This window comes from Rattus norvegicus, chromosome 9, assembly GCF_021556685.1.
Source record: "Rattus norvegicus strain SHRSP/BbbUtx chromosome 9, alternate assembly SHRSP_T2T, whole genome shotgun sequence".
In the NCBI taxonomy this organism is placed as follows: domain Eukaryota; kingdom Metazoa; phylum Chordata; class Mammalia; order Rodentia; family Muridae; genus Rattus; species Rattus norvegicus.
The window spans coordinates 65957161-65974209 of record NC_141542.1 but is presented as its reverse complement, the minus strand read 5'-3'; the positions used below and the strand labels follow the sequence as shown (position 1 = coordinate 65974209).

Genomic DNA, 17049 nt, shown 5'->3' with positions numbered 1-17049 from the left:
AGGGTGGCGGTGGGGTGGGAGTCACAGAAGTGCAGAATCTCCCATTTCCCTGACTTTAAACTCTCTAGATAGCTGAAGATGACCTTGACCTTTTGAGATGTGATTCCCCTGCCTCCATCTCTGCAATGATGGACTTTCTGGGGTGTGCCACCATGTACGGTTCTGAAGTGCTGAGGATCTAGCCCACGGCTTCATGCACACCAGTTGAGCTCTTTAAGAGAACTACGGTCGTACTTTCTTACCCTCCTAGATAAGAAATAATTCACTAAAACATTTAAATGCTTAACTTCTTAATCCCCCAAATTTTCTGCTTCTCACACTTTCTGAGTGTTCCTCATTCTTGATATTTAAGTTCATCTTTTCTTTGCTCCAAGTGGTAAGAGAGAAGATTTTTACTGTATCACCAGTGTTTAGCAAAGTGGCAGGAGCATGATAGATTATAAAGGAGAGAGAAAGAAGTACTGAATGACTGGTCTGTAAGAACAATGAATGATTTCAAATTCTAGGAAAGGTCTAAAACACTCCCTACAGGTTCAAAGTTAAACTGTGGCAGGCTCATTCATCACCTACAAAGCAGTCAAGTTTGTTAAGTGCTGAAAACATTAATTATGTTACTAGTTCATACCAGTGACCTAAACATAGCTGTCACTTTCCATCACTTAGTATATAGAAAAGAATGTCATTAATCTAGTCATTACCCAAAATAGACACTAATATTACACTTTCTGACCATCATTTCTCTGATCATTTAGTCTAGATTTCATTATTCGATACTCCATTGTTTTCCTATTGAAAAATTTTCAGAAGTCCAAAAATTTGCCTTTCTTCCCTCATGGTTCATTTTAGCTCAGCAGCATCAGTGATCGCTTTGAAATGTGAATCTGAGCCTGGGAAGGATGTCTCCATTTGTAAAGCATTGTTTAAGCATTCATGAAGACCCAGTCTGATTCCAGCAATTGTACAAAAAGTAAAGACTCCAGCCTTGACACCCACAAAGCCCAGCTAGTAAGGGCCCTAACTGTTCTGTCAAGCTCCACCTTCTTTCCTGTCTGCTTCCAGACCTGGGCCAGATCAGCAGCCTCCAAGACCCTACAGCCTGCCTGCCTCCCAGAAGATCTGCACTAACAAGAGACACAACCTGCCTGTCTCCAGAGGAGATCTGCAATAACTGTGACAAGGGAGGTCTACCTTAACCAGGAGCACAGTCCTTCCTGTTAACACCTCCATCTACAACTGGGGCAGATTCTGCCCCTGAATCCCAGAGCTTGCCTGTCTTCCAGGGGGTTCACTCTAGTCAGGCACATAGGACACAGGAAGTCTGTTCTAACCAAAGACACATAATACCACCCAACAACAACAACAACAAAATAACAGGAATGAACAATTATCTGTCTTTAATATCTCTCAACATCAATGGACTCAATTCCTGAAAAAAAATATATAGGTTAGCAGATTGGATTTGTAAACAGGATCCAGCATTTCAATGCATACAAGAAACATACCTCAGTGACAAAGACAGACACCACCTCAGAGTAAAGGTCTGGAAAAAAGTTTCCAAGCAAAGTCCCAAGAAATAAGCAGGAGTTGCCATTCTAATATCCAATAAGTTAGATTTTCAACCAAAAATTATCAAACGAGATTGGCAAGGACACTTCATATTCATCAAAGGAAACATCCACCAAGATGAAATCTCAATTCCCCAAATGCAAAGGCACCCATATTCATAAAAGAAACTTTACTAACGTTCAAAACACACAACCAAACTCACACATTAATAGTGGGAGACTTCAACACCCCACTCTCACAATAGACAGGTCGTTGAAACAGAAACTGAAGAGACATAATGAAACTAGCAGAAGTTATGAACCAAATGGATTTAACAGATATCTACTGAGCATTTCACCCCAAAACAAAACAATATACCTTCTTCTCGGCATCTCATGGAACCTTGTCTGAAACTGACCATATAATTAGACACAAAACAAGACTCAACAGATATAAGATTGAAACAATCCTGTGCATTCTATCAGCTCACCACAGACTAAGACAGGATTTCAATAACAACAAAAAACAACAGAAAGTCCACATACTCATGGAAAATGAACAACACTCTGTTCAATGATAACTTGGCCAGGGAAGAAATAAAGAAATCAAAGACTTTATGGAATTCAATGAAAATAAAGACTCAGTGTACCCAAATTTATAGGATACAAGGAAAGCACTGCTAAGAGGAAAATTCATAGTACTAAATGTCTTCAAAAAGAAATTGCAGAGATCCCATACAAGCAACTTAATAACACATCAGAAAGCTCTAGAACAGAAAAAAAGCAGAGACATCTGACAACCCACAAATTGGGAAAAAAATCTTCACTAATGATAATCCAATAAAGGGGGCTAATATTCAATATATATATATAAAAAACTGAAGAAGCTAACCTCCAAAAATGCCAAACAATCCAATCAAAAAAAAATCGGTATAGAGCTAAACAGAGAAGTTTTGAATATCTGAGAAGCTCTTAAAGATATGTTCAAAGTCCTTAGTCATCAACAAAATGCAAATCAAAATGACCTTGAAATTCTACCTTACACCAGTCAGAATGGCTAAGATCAAAAACTCAGGTGACAGCACATGTTGGAGGAGGAACATTCCTCCATTGCTGGTGAGATTGCAAACTGGTGCAACCACTCTGGAAATTAATCTGGAGCTTCCTCAAAAAATTGGAAATAGTTCTACCTGAAGATCCAGTGGTAACTAGTGGGCAAAAAGATACAAATGGATGGAACTAGAAAATATCATCTTAAGTAAGGTAACCCGGACCCCAAAGGACATGCATGTTATGTACTCCCTGATAAGTGGATATTAGCCAAAAAGTACAAAACACTTAGGATACAACCCAAAGACTGTAAGAATTGTAACAAGAAAAAATGGGCCCAAGAAAGAATGCTTCAATCCCACTTAGAAGGGGAAGAAAATAATTATGGGAGGCAGAGGGATGGAGGGACCTGGGTGGGAGAGGGAAGGAGGGATGGAAAGGGGGAACAGGATCAGGTATTGGGGGGGAGTGACAGGAGTGGAACATAGAGGGCCAGGAGAATGAATGGAAATATGCAGCCTCCAGGGGTGGTGGGAGGGGGTAGGTGGAGAAACCTCTAGAAAGTACCAGAGACCTGGGAGGTAAGACACTATAAGGACTCCACGTGGGTGACCTTAGCCAAAATGCCCAACAATGGGGCACTCGAAGAGTCCACCTCCAGACAGGACCTCAAGTGGAGGCCCCACAGTCAAAATTTCTGACCCAGAACTGTTCTTGTCTAAAAGAATTGCAGGGACAAAATTAGAGAAGTGACTGAAGACAGGAGCCTAGCATGGATGTCCTCTGAGAAGTTCTACCAGCAGCTGACTGAGACATATAAAGATACACCCAATCATTGGACTGATGTTGGGGAACCCTATGGTTGAATTAGGGGAAGGATTAAAGTTGCTGAAGGGGAAGGTGACCCCATAGGAAGACCAGCAGTCTCAACTAACCTGGACTCCAGGGAGCTCCCAAAGACTAGACCACCAACCAGGTAGCATACAGGGGCTCACCTGAGGCCCCTGGCACATATATAGCAGACAACTGCCTGGACTGACCTCATTGAGTTCCCAAAGATGGTGGAGGTCTGGTGGAAGGGGAAACCCTCTCGGAGGCAATGGGGAGTAGGAGTGGTGTAGGGCAGCAGGCTGTGAAAGGAACCCTGATTCTTGGTCGAGATAGGTTGAGTCCCCTGGGACCCTAAAAAAGGATAGCAGGCACATTCCCAGTCTTCCAGGAGATCAGGGCCTTCTCAGGGAGCTAAAGCCCCCAACAGCCCCCTGTACAGAGGTTTGAGAGATATCAGTCACATCCAGCAACGCTCCAAGCCCCTCCTCCACAGGTGCAGACATGACCACAGGTCACATGGGTTCAAGACAGATCAATTGTAGAAACAGGACCTCGCCCCCAAATATGTAGATGAGGTCTTCCCAAGCTCTCAGACCAAACTAATAGGAAGTACTTGCTGCCGGACCCTGACTGGCCCCCAAATTGTACTTAAGAATCCTGTTCAGAAGGATTAAAGCTGTGCAGGAATTATTCCGTTGTCCGAGAGCTTCTGTCATAAAGAGCTCTAACACCGCCACTTGAAGAAGAGATCTGCTCTCCGGAAATCGCACCACAAGCTGCCCTGCACCCCTCAACTAGTCAGTCTCCCGCTGGCTCAACCCAGCCAGAGCAACTACTGAAGTGGCAGAAGAGAGCAACACTAGTAGCAGGTGCGGCTGGGGCTGTTCCCCCTTCCTGCCTGAGTTCTCTCTCCCTCACCCAACCCAAGCACCTAGCCAGGTCAGAGATCTCAGGGGAAAGCCCCCAGTGCTAAGCCCCACAGAGTGGGATGAGGAACTGTGGGCAGGGGGAAGGGAAAGGGGGCAATGACTAGAATGTAATTTTTAAAAAAAGTAAAGCCTTGTGAGCTAATGGATCGCACAATCTAAGCTCCGTGTATATCAAGCTAGATGGATCCTAGAGGCTTGCTGCTTGCGTAGTTGAATCAGTGAACTTTGAGTGGCAATGAGGAACTTTCCTCAGCTTCTGGGGAATACAAATGATTCCAAACGTAGACCTCTAGCCTTTTCAGGCAATGTACACATGTGTATACATAGATGTGATTAATACAAACATGCAAAAACACACGTACATGCAGAAAGAGAGAGAGAGAGAGAGAGAGAGAGAGAGAACATAAAGCCACGAGGTTTGTTGTGATTTAAGTGCCCTCTGTGATCTGTCATATCTGATTCTGCTTACCCTTCTATTCTCACGACTCAACCATTCAACTTGTGCATTTATTTAACAAATGCCTCTGAGTGTGATATGGGTTAGACATGCTTCTTGTTATGGAAAGACAGAATCCCCCCACATGCTACTTTGTCATTGGAAGCTACATCAAGCCTCTTCATGCTGCCTCACAATTACCAGCTTCCCTCTGAACTCTAGTCCATGAATCCTACTATAGACAAGTCACCAATGGGCATTCCATTCAAAACTTAGGGGATATGGTTTTTACGTTCTATTTTATTATTATTTATGTGTATGTGTATGACTTGTGAGGGAATATACATGTAAATGCAGGTGTCCTCAGAAACCAGGGAATGTCACATCCCCTTGTACAAAAGGAACAGATTGCTGTGAACTCCCTGACCTGGGTGATCAGGCCATAACATGAGTCCTTCGCAAATTGTGTGCTCTTAACCACAGAGCAGTCTTTCCAGGTCATAGGACACATGTCCTCTTTCTTTCTTTGGTTTTCAAAGCCTGTAAAGAGTTTTGAGTTGTAATTCCCACCTACCTAAACATTAGTACTTTCTTAAACCCCTTTAGTAATACATCTTCAACTCTATCTGAGCAGGAAATAAGTCCAAAACAAGGATGAGATAAAGTCTTAAGAAAACCTCCAAGTTAAAAATAGTGAATAAAAATGAGTATCTGCCAGACTTCAAATCAGGGAAATTTTCTCTGTGCTCCACTTTGGTGCAGGAGGCCACTGTATTGTTTATCCATGGAAACGTTCACCAATTTGAATGATATATTTGTATAATGACTTTTTAAATGTTAATCTTTGGTACTAAATCTATTTCTTTGATAATTTATCTTGATCCTAGAAGCATTATAGAGGTGGTTCAGGCCTAATTCAGTATTCACTTTCCACTGTGAGATAAAGTCTATGTGTAATCCTACGGTTGACACCTCTCTGTCTTCCTCTCCCCCTCCTGCCTTGTGTGCGTGCGTGCGTGCGTGCGTGCGTGCATGCGTGTGTGTGTGTGTGTGTGTGTGTGTGTGTTTGTGTGTGTGTGTATAGTCACTATGGGATTATGTTTGTTTATGTATTTATGTTACTGAATATGGGACACTTACATAACAAGAAGAGCTTACCAGCATACTAATTTGCTAACAATATGGCATATACTAAATACAGAAAATAGTTATCAACTGTGCTTAATCATGAAGCAGCATACTCTTCCTTCCATATACTGTAAAGACAATAATTTATTTAAGAGTTTCATGATTCTGCTATTTTATTAGTCTAATGACTATTTCTTTATTATGCTCTAGCTTAGTCTAGAAGATTAAAATAACTAGATAGTGGTTTTTAAAGTTACAGCATGATATGGAAAACAGAAGTAAGATTGAACGTTGAGAAGAATACAAGACTCACACAGAGACCAAGCTTATTTCCTCATTTCCCTTTTGTCATTAAAGGTGTTCCTTTAATTTACTTATAAGACCACTAACTGATCTTTAACAAACCACGGGAATCAAGACAAATATGCAGAGTCACAAACTTGACAGATGTTATACTGACTGCACCTCTGCTGGTGACAGTCATCATTGCTAGATTCTGATATGTATTTTGCTCCAAAATATTAATAAAAATACTTCCAGTGGTATAGTAAATTTACAACAGTGAATAAAAGTCATTTTGTTATGTTGTTTGTGTTTTTTAACTTAATATTTTATAGATACAGAACCGAAAACCATGAGAATTAGAGCACAAATTGTAATATGTATGCTTTGATATAGATTTTTGTGTGTGTAAAGTATGATTTTCCTCTCTTGTTTAAATTAAGATACAAAAATACTAAGTGGAAATAATATACCAATATGTTTCTTTGTAACAGGATATGAGTCAACTTGTTCTTTCAACCATTTCTCAATGAAAGCCTACACAATTTAATAATAGAGGATTCTTTTTATCAAAAGTTCAACCTTTATTATAAAAATATAAAGTAAGCCAATATCAAATTCTTCCTCTGTGTGTACACATTCTGAGTCTGTGTGTTGTGTATATATGCATGCATCTGTGTGTGTGTCTTTGTTGTGTGTGCATGTGTCTCTCTGTGTTTGTAGTGTATATGTGCATGTATCTGTGTGCATGCATGTGTTGTTATACATGTCTTTGTTGTGTATATGCACATGTTTCTCTCTCTCTCCCTCCTTCCCTCCCTCCCTCCTTCCCCCCTCTCTCACCCTCTGTGTGTGTGTTTGTGTGTGTGTCTTTGTTGTGTGTGCATGTATCTCTCTGTGTTTGTAGTGTATATGTGCATGTATCTGTATACATGCATGTGTTGTTATACATGTCTTTGTTGTATATGCACATGTGTTTCTCTCTCTCTCCCTTCCTCCCTCCCTCTCCCTCCTTTCTCTCACCCTCTGTGTGTGTGTGTATGTGTATATATGCATGCATCTGTGTGTGTGTGTGCATGTGGAGACCAGATGTATCAGTTGAATATCTTCCTTTATTAGTCTTCTCCTTATCTTCTGAGCCAAGGTTTCTCACTGAATATGGAGCTTGTTTATTGACCCACCTGGCTGTGCAGTGAGCTCCAAGAATTCTCCCATTTTTTGCTTCCCAATGTCAGGATTCCAACCCCATGCTGCCATGTTCAACATTTCCCACAGATCTTGAATATCTGAACAAAGGCCCTCATTTATCCTCAACAAACACTTTACTCACTGCAACAACTTCCAGGCCCCAAACTCCTTCCTGTTTTTCATAAATGGGTGAATAATGTGGTTATTGTGGTAACATTATTCTTCTTAATAGTAATGAAAGTATACTAACAAACTATAGTATCTTCCCTAAGGTTCACAGACGGTTTGTAGAGATTCTTTAAACTTTCTGAAATTATGAGTAAGCATATTATACTATGAGATTTTAGCACTTTTATCGGAATAGCCGTAGATCGTATTTATCCACTTCCCAATGATGCAATACCGGAATATATGTAAATATATAGATTTAAATATGGATATATGGGGAAAAGGCTTATAAATCTACACTTAAGTATGTAATGAAGTTAATGATACTTCAAATTCAACTTCTCAGTAAAACTGTGATCATAAATCTGAAGTAAAAATTATGACGCATTTAATATTTATTTATTTTAATTGACATCATTTTATTACCTTGTGATCCATATGGAACTACTTTTAGCATCTACACCATAGAGCTTGGTCTGAGAGAGAACTCACAACTGTTTGTAACTATAATTCAATGGAATCTGAAACCACTATGTACTCTATACTCTCTTATGTGCACTTCTTTGTACATATACTACACACACATACACATAAATACAACCAAAGAATTTCTCCGCTTAGCACAACTGAAGTAAGGTTTTCTGACTCGAGATCCAGAACATAGATTTTAAAACCGTTGACCTGGCTGCCAATTCATGAGTGCCATTTTAGATATGTTGACATGACTAGTCAACCTGGTTAATTTTGCCTCAAATTTCTTTGAAATTGAAGTATAAAGAAGTATCACTGAAAAGTGAACTTCCATATTGAATGTTATATTAAGATGATATGTATTTCTCGACCAAGAATGTTTTTTAAATGTGAGTTTTCAGGAAATGTAACTTTTTGCTTTCAATGTTTAGGTATAACCCTATAATACAAGCATGGATTATGCAGAGATATAGGCATTGTAATGCTTTGCCAATAAAAGAGCCCTGCCTCTTCCAACAGTTACCCATCAATCAGATGCCACTGGGAAGATAATGTTTCATTAGAGAAGGGGAACTTGTTAGAGAAATAGCTTATTCTTGTGGACTGTAAGCCTATTAATGCCGTAAATTTATCTTCACATGTGTCATGGAGGATGCATTATCAGCCATTAGACACAGGTAGAATCTCGGCATTAATGGGGCCATTGTTGATATCTTTTACCACAATATCCTCCCAGTCATGTGCACGGAACAGAGTTCTTTCACCTAAATGGTAGGCTGCGTTCAATGATACACAATTCAGAAATGCTACTCCATTGCGTGAAAGCATAAGCCAAATGCAGTGTGTTAGCATCCGTATCAGGTATAATTTCGTGTTTAGAGAAATGCGTGCAGCAAAGAAGTGATTGCGCACTTATGGCATGCAGTTTAAGAAACCAATATTTATAACACACACAGGAGACCTCTCTTCCAGCTCTCTGTAATTATAGTGGCAACTCCAAAGGTAAGCTCGTGCCACCAGAGCATTGGCACGCAGGTAGAAGCACTAGACATATCTTTATTATTTCTCAGGCCTCTAAAATGAAAATAAATGTATATGTGTAGTAATGAGCACAAGAAATACTTAGATTTCTGTAAGAATTATTATTAATTATTAACTGCTAACATTGTCACAAATACATAATTAAATAATCTGCCTACCAAAGGGACAGAAAGCCATAAAATTTTACAGTTTTGGCGCATTGATTAATGACATCATATTTCTTTCCTCACTTGTTCACTGGTACAATACAAATATAATAATACTGATGTTGATTATAAAATACATAAAAGTATTTTAACTATCTAAGTTTTAGTCTTCATTAACTTCATTAAAAGAATCATTGCTCAATATTTCACCACCAACAGCTGATGTATGCCAGTTAGTTTTTATGTCAGTTTGACACAATGTAAAGTCACTGGAAGGGAGGTGAAAACAAATTTCTCTTTAAGACCTGGCTGTAGGGAAGCTTGTAGGACATTTTCTTCATTAGTGACAGATATGGGAGAGCTCAGCACCACTGGGGACAGCCTTACCTCTGTGCTTGTGATCTTGGGTTATATAAGAAATCTGAATGAACAAGCAATATGGACCAAGCCAATAAGCAGCAAGTTGATTCAATAATCCCTGTCTCTCTGGCTCCCACCCCTCATTACCCCTCTGGTGTGTGTTGTTTTATTTTGATGCTTATACCCTGCCTTGTTCAATTTTTAAAACAGTGAATACATTGCAAACATCACTGCTAATTGGATTCTGGTTCAGTACCACACTGTCCCCAGTATAGAGGCTGGGTACTTTAGTGATATTTCTCCATTAAAAAATAAATCATGGGAGATGTTGAAAAACTCTGCTAATTAAGGTGAAAGTCTACCATTGACTAGATAGCCTTCTGTGGCTTGGTACTCTATGGCTGACTCCCTTTATTGGGAGGGCTTCCCATTCTCTGTTCTTGTCTGGGAAGTTCAACTGCCACCCCCCACACACCTCTACCTGCTGAATGTCACCTAGCCTTGGTTAAGATTACAGGTTCTATTTCCTTTCTCATGGTAAGAACCTATTCAACTAGCACCTGAGATTTGTGAAATATTTCCCTAAGCTAATGAGGCATTCCAGTGCCCTCCAGCACTCAGTACTTGCTCCCAATCATACCTGATCCCTCTTGTCCTGGGTCCCACCTTCCCCTTTCTGCAGGGCATGAAGACACCAGAAAGTCAAGGTGGACTCCAGTTGTTTCCTAGTGGTATATTTGTGTCTGTAGGCTACCCAGAGGGGAGACAGGAATAAGAGCATATTTCCCAAATGCCATTGTTTCCCCCTTCAAGTCAGTGTGTAACAGAGGCTGATGTCCCAGTGGGAAACACAGGCTGTGAACTCTCTCCATTGCAGCCTTTGCCCTGTACCCTCTGGGCTGGCTCGCTAAGAACACTGGGGAAATCTCCAGCAGAGAGGCACTTGTATATGACAGGCAAGACTCTTTGAAATATAATTTGGGGAACTTACATAAAATAAGAAATAAATTAGTACATCTTTCTCCATAGTTAAATATATTGACATTTAGAACACTCATGATTTCATAATAATACACAAATAATGTATGGTAGATAACCACTATAATTAAATTCAATTATGAACTTATTACAATTAGGATTTCAAAGCTTCAGAAAAAAATGAGCTAATGTGGACAACAGAAAATTCAAATATCTGAGGTTTACAAAAGAGCACTGGGGTGAAACAGGAGAGCTGCCTTTACTTCTGCTGGTTTTCAATTTGCCAGTTTCAATTTTCTCTGACCTGTCTCTGTCCTACCCTGAGTGGCAGCACATAGCCTCTCTTTTGTAACACATGACTCTTTCTTTGCTACACGAGTAATTTTTTTAAAGTAGACACCTGACTAAGAGAGAATATTGAAGCTCAGAGAAGCTAATTATCCTTCCCAGGACACAAAGGTTTCTATGATCCAGAGCACCAACTCAGCTCAGATGTTGTAGGTTCCTGGATCCTGTCATGAGAAATCACATTGTCCTTTTTTTAAGAGCAGTTACACACAATATTTAATGTTAGTAATAAAAACAATACTCTAATTCTTGTTATTTAACAGTATCAAGATTAACTCCTGAAGGCACTCAGCACAATCATAAATAGATTGTCTTATCAATACGATGGTCTTGGCATCTTAATATGTTACGTTCACTTTAGGTCTATTTAGTAAATGAAAACAAATGAGGATGAGCAATAGGTTCATAAAAAGGAAATACAAATAACCAATAACCGTGTCATATTAACCTCACTTGTGATGAAAGGGATGCAAATTGAAATGTGATACATCACTTTTAAGTTATACAGCTATTCAATACAAGGAAAGAACAACAACAAAACCAACAAACCAGTCTTCAGATAAATAAAAAGCAAGGTAATACCTGCAGTTGGATCAGAGGGCACAAGTGGTATGCAAACAGGACTAACTGAAGCGGAAGCTGCAGTTCTTCAAGAGCAATGAGGTAACACCTAAAGCTGTTTGTTTAAACCCTTCGAACCAGTCACTCCACTTCTAAAACCTGTCTGCAGGGCATAAGGATGTCTCTCAAAATGTCACAGTAATGACACAGACAATGAAAACTCCTAACACAGAAATGAGTACTCTATGGTACATTTTCCTCAACCACGGTAGTGTGACCCCAATGAAATTCTCCCAAAGCACACCAGGTATACTGGTTTGAATATGTTTGGCCCAGGCAATGGCACAATGAGGTGTGGCTTTGCTGGAGGATGTGTGTCACTGCAGGGATGGGCTTTGAACCCTCCTCCTAACCACTTGGGAGGCACTCTTCTCCTAGCTTCTTTTGGAACAAGAGGTACAACTCTCAGCTCCTTCAGGGCCATGCCTGCTTAGATACAACCATGCTTCCTGCAGTAATGGTAGTGGACTGAACCTCTGAACTTGTGAGCTAGTCCCATATTAAATGTTGTCCTTTAGAAGAGCTGCCATGGTTATGGTGTCTCTTCATAGCAATGAAACCCGAACTAAGACAAGAGGCTTACTTTTTTTCTCTAGTAGTCTAATTTTGACAGTGGTTTTAAAAAAAAAAAACAGATACATCTGAGTTGATGGAATCTTTGGAGGGCTAATCTATCACTGATAAAATAAATGTTACAACTTATAAAGACATAAAACCTGCAAGTTCCAACAGCAGTGTGTGTTAGTGCAGTCAAGGCAAAAATGAGTGTTGTAATGCTGACAACTTAAACCTTGTGCTATATGTCAAACAGATGTCATGCAGGACAGTAGCTTAGAACCACTAAGTTTATGTAGCAGAAACAGATATGAAGGGCAGATGTATTTTCTTATCACTGCAAAACACCTGTCCCTACTTTTAGAAAAGCTAATGTGGATTAATTCGCAGCAAAAGTTTCTGGAAAGATAACAGAAATTTTAGAGTAGTTCTATGAAAAGCAAAGGGAACTGCCTGCCCTCAGCATGTTTGCACTTTAGTTTTTCTTGCTAAAATGCACCTGTATCCTGGGAAGATTCTGCCATCGTTTCTATTAATTACAGTTCTGGAAGGAAGATGTAAACATACTTGCCGAGACAATGGAGGCACTGGACTGGAAATGTGCTCTTAAAAAGCATTCGTGCCTTTAAAAATGTTTTGTTAAGTAAAATTTAATCACATCAGGCAATTTGCTTCAGTGAATACACAAGATTACTCTTTTCATCTATTTTCCTTACTCAGAGAATCCTATCATGACCTGGTACCATTTCATACTAGAATTTCTTCTGTGAAACAAAAACAGTCCCCAAAATAAAGGATCCTCAGGTGTCCTAGGAATAGCAGATGCTACCGAATCATTAAAGTTAAGGATGATAAGCTTCCTCTAGGATGGTTTAGAATTATCTTAATATGAAACATTTTGATGTCTAGATCCATCAGGCTTCCTAACAGCCACTCCAACAAAGTAGTGTTCATCTATTTTGCTTTCCTCAAAGGCCCAGTTTCTTTTTCTTCTTCCCCATCTAAAATCAAACGTGTTTCCTTATAAACCTGGCCAGTGTCCATGCTTAATGGAGATACGTCAAATTCTAGCCACTGCATTTCAAATCCCAATGCAACCAATGACTTTTATGAAGTTGTCTTTCAGCACCCAGTGCTGGTAAAACACCCAATTGAGTCCACTCATCATTAAAACTTCTGATTGTTTCCCACTCCTTGTTGGTAAACTTTCTTCCATAATATGCAAGAATTCTGGAATTGAATCAAGACCTGGAAAACTAGTCTTCATGCTATCAATGACAATTTGTAACTCAGGTTCTGCAGCAAGAACTACATAGTCCCCTTGATGAGAGATGTTTACGTTGAAATTGGGATAGGGATTCAATGAGTCTTTCACAAGAACCTGCTTTCCCTTTGAAGTTTTCTGCAGATGGATATGAACCCAAGGGATATTTAATTTCTCTGCAACTAATTCCTTATCATCAGACAACAAGCCATGGCCTCCTTGGAGTCTCAGACAAACATACTGGCGGATGGACTCCTTCTCCTCAGGCTGGATCAACCACACCATAAGAAGCCAGTGGCTCAACTTGACTGCCAGGTGGCATAGGAGACAGCCCAGTGAATGCCCTCCATGGATGGTACCAAGCACAGCCTCTTAGCGGGGAACAACATATGACCCGCTTTGACCGCCAATACGCAGGCCAGGTAGAACAGACATGGTTCTTTTATCAGAGTCTTTAATAACCCAGCCAGTGAGGAAGTATGTATGTGTGTGTAAAGGTGTAAGGAAGTGAGGCAGCTTCTATTTTCAATCTTGTGATTCAAGTTCTGTTCATCTGATGTAGTATCATCCGATACTATCAACATCTGACCTTATGCTAGAAACACTGCTAAGGAAATTACAATAATTTAAAGTTTACATAACATGAACTGGAAGACAGTACTTTAAAGATTGTGTCAGCAAAAGCTGATACTTTAGTCTTGTTCCTGAAACATCCACAGCAGGAGGGAATATTGCAGAGAAGAAAGCCCTGGGAGACTTGCTATACTAATGCTGACATTGCACCTGACTGTGTGCGAGAAAAGTCAGAGGGGATGAACAGGACTATCCCCCCAAATTTTCAGCTATTTTAAAGAGCTTTCCTTCCTCTAAACTACTGTAAGACAATAATATTAGCATAGAAAAATCTGCTGCCATCATTTAAGGCCCTCCTGCTAAAAGGGATTCAATGATCAAATAATATTGAAAAATATGGATTCAATAAAGTTAAACAGGTGTTTAGTTTTATTTGATGTGCATGGATTTGACTTAACCACAGGGTTCCACAGAGCTTTTAAGGAAGCTATAAGACAGAAGTGTACAGCCATTTCCAGTTTCCTTAGATGACAAAGGGCAGTCTCACCTTTTCTTTCCTCCCTCTACTCACCTCCTTCTCTCCCTCCATTTCTTTCCATCCCTCCCTGCCTTCCTTCCAATGCAGGGTTTGAGGGGACATAGGCAAAGTCAGAGGACATTAGTGCTCCAAGTACCTGATTTATCACTTGGAAAATGACTGAGATGTATTTTGAGGAATGAATGGATATAATATTCAGAAATTTAAAGACTCTGGTGCTAATGACACAATCTGAAAATAACTACCTTTGTAGTCCTTTTTACAAAGCCAGAAAGAGGTCTAGTACAGACTAGTCATAGCCATGAGTAGCAAAAAGGGAAAAAAAGAAAGAAAAAAAAGAAAGAAAAGAGAGAAATAGGTAAATAGTTTTTTCTTCTTCTGACTAAAAATGAAAAGATTGTACGATGGACTGGAAAACAAAAGTCTTGCAGTAGGTCCCAGCATAAGGCTGCCATTTAAATAACAGACACTAAATCTAATTTGAATTTGTAAATACAAAGAAACCAAGTCATATTGAGGTAGCTGTAGCTTTTAACTCTCAAAATTCAATTGTAGTTGTTCTTGTTCTGTAAATTATTGGCAAGCTAGTTTCAAACATCATCTGTTTTATATTGCTTTATTAGATATTGCTATCAGAAAGTATTGTGAGATGAATTTAAAAGCCTCAACTAGAAAAAACTTCACTCAGTTGTTTCTCCAACTTGGATATGTGGATACTGAAGGAAGGATCCTTCTTGTCAACACAGGGTTCAGCCAAAGCATGATATTAGAACACCAGGAGAATTTCTTAAGTGCATGCCAATATTAACTCAGAGTTTCCAAGAGCTGGGTGGAACTGTTAATCAGTGTATTTTAATTCCCTAGACAGTTATGATATAAAGCCATGACTAAGGCCCAGTGACCTAAGATTAAACTATTTCTCCAATACTAAAATTACAAAGCTAAACTTTAAGTATCAAAAATAACTAAAAACACAAGAATTTAAAAGTGTAGATAAAATTAAACTTTATGAAGTTGTTTGTAAATTACATAGTGAAACTTAAACATTGTTAACTGTATAAAATAGAGAAAATAGCAAATATGACTACTTTTTTGTGATAAAAGTCAGTAAGAAATGAAGACAGCTTCTGGAAAATGTCAGTAGAATTTCATCTAGAATCATGGCTCCATTAGATTTATCATACGAAGAAATTTTAATATGTGCTTTTCATGTTCCTATTAAGGGAATACAATTTGGAGCATTGTTTCTACTTACCTATCTGAAGTAGATTGGAAATTAAATTGCAATATTAATACTGTACTCCTCTTTAATTGCTAGTGATCAACATACTTTGTACAGTATCATTCAGCCATAATTACTTTGGCTTGTATACAGAAAATGGTACGTATGTGCGTTCATTCACAGATTCAGCTGTTCACCCATTTGTATAGGAATTCTCCTAATTAATGAAAGGTTTTCCTTAATCTCCAGAACATTCTTAGTAGGTGTTATTAACTATCTACAGCTATATAGTTGCTAAGTTAGACATATTAGCCACTTAATATATTCTTGACGATCATGCACAAAACAGGTCCCATAGCTTCTCAATGCGCAGAGTTTAAGTCTCTGTTAACTTCTCTACCAAAACAATGTGAAATCGTAGTGAGAGTTCAGACATTTTTAACTCATGCTTAGGCATACGTAGTACCTTAGTTCCAAAGCCAGAATGAATACAGATTACAGAATCCAACTCCAAATTTTCTGATTGGAAAATTCTGCTGGTGAGATATGAAACTTCTACTCACCCCCCCCCACCAAGGAAACTTCTCTTTGTGACACAGGAAGATCATTACAGAGAACTCTAAGAAATCAAAATGCAGAGTTGCAATGGCACTCAGTTGCAATGGATCCATCTACAAAGCAACTTTGTCATCTAAGGCTCAGGGAACATGGCAGCAGAGGGAGTGAAAGACGTGGGACCCACAGGACCAGCGAGCTTTCTATGAGACTGTTTCCTGAAATTGTCAGAAGCTATCTCTGTTTACTCATCATCATGAGCTGAACAAGAATATCCATAGACATGCCAAAGGGGATGAGGAAAAGGTGGAGAGACCTCGGCCCTATACAAAGAACCACAAGCACGCAAGGAATTCTGAGAGTAAGAGAAATAGTCCTCTCCGGGGAATAGCACAGGAAATGGTTAACTAATGTCAACTGGTCAGCCCTGAAAGCATACATACAAGTAACATTATACAGACAAAACATTATATATTACATAAAACATATATTAGACATACTACATATATATGTATTATATGCATATACTTATAGACATACATAATGCTTCTTAGTGTGTCAAACATTTTACCCCACAGAAAGAAGCATAGTGTTACTTAATTATTAAAACATCCCTAATAAAACAGAAGTGACCACTATTCTTGTTTGATGGACAAATTGTGTCGGGTATGTTGGAATTCAGCAATGATATCTAACATCAGAAAATTGTCTTGGGCATATAACAACATTAATTATGAGTAGGCCATGCATTTGAAAGAGAAAAGAGGGTATTTGACAGGGTTTAGAAGGAAAAAATGGAAAGAGAAATGGTGTAATTTTAT

General features: G+C 39.1%; 1 pseudogene; it reads right to left on the bottom strand.

Moving 5' to 3' along the window:
• Positions 1-12805: 12805 nt before the first annotated feature.
• LOC148003726 (L-aminoadipate-semialdehyde dehydrogenase-phosphopantetheinyl transferase pseudogene) lies at positions 12806-13890 on the bottom strand (annotated as a pseudogene).
• Positions 13891-17049: the final 3159 nt, after the last annotated feature.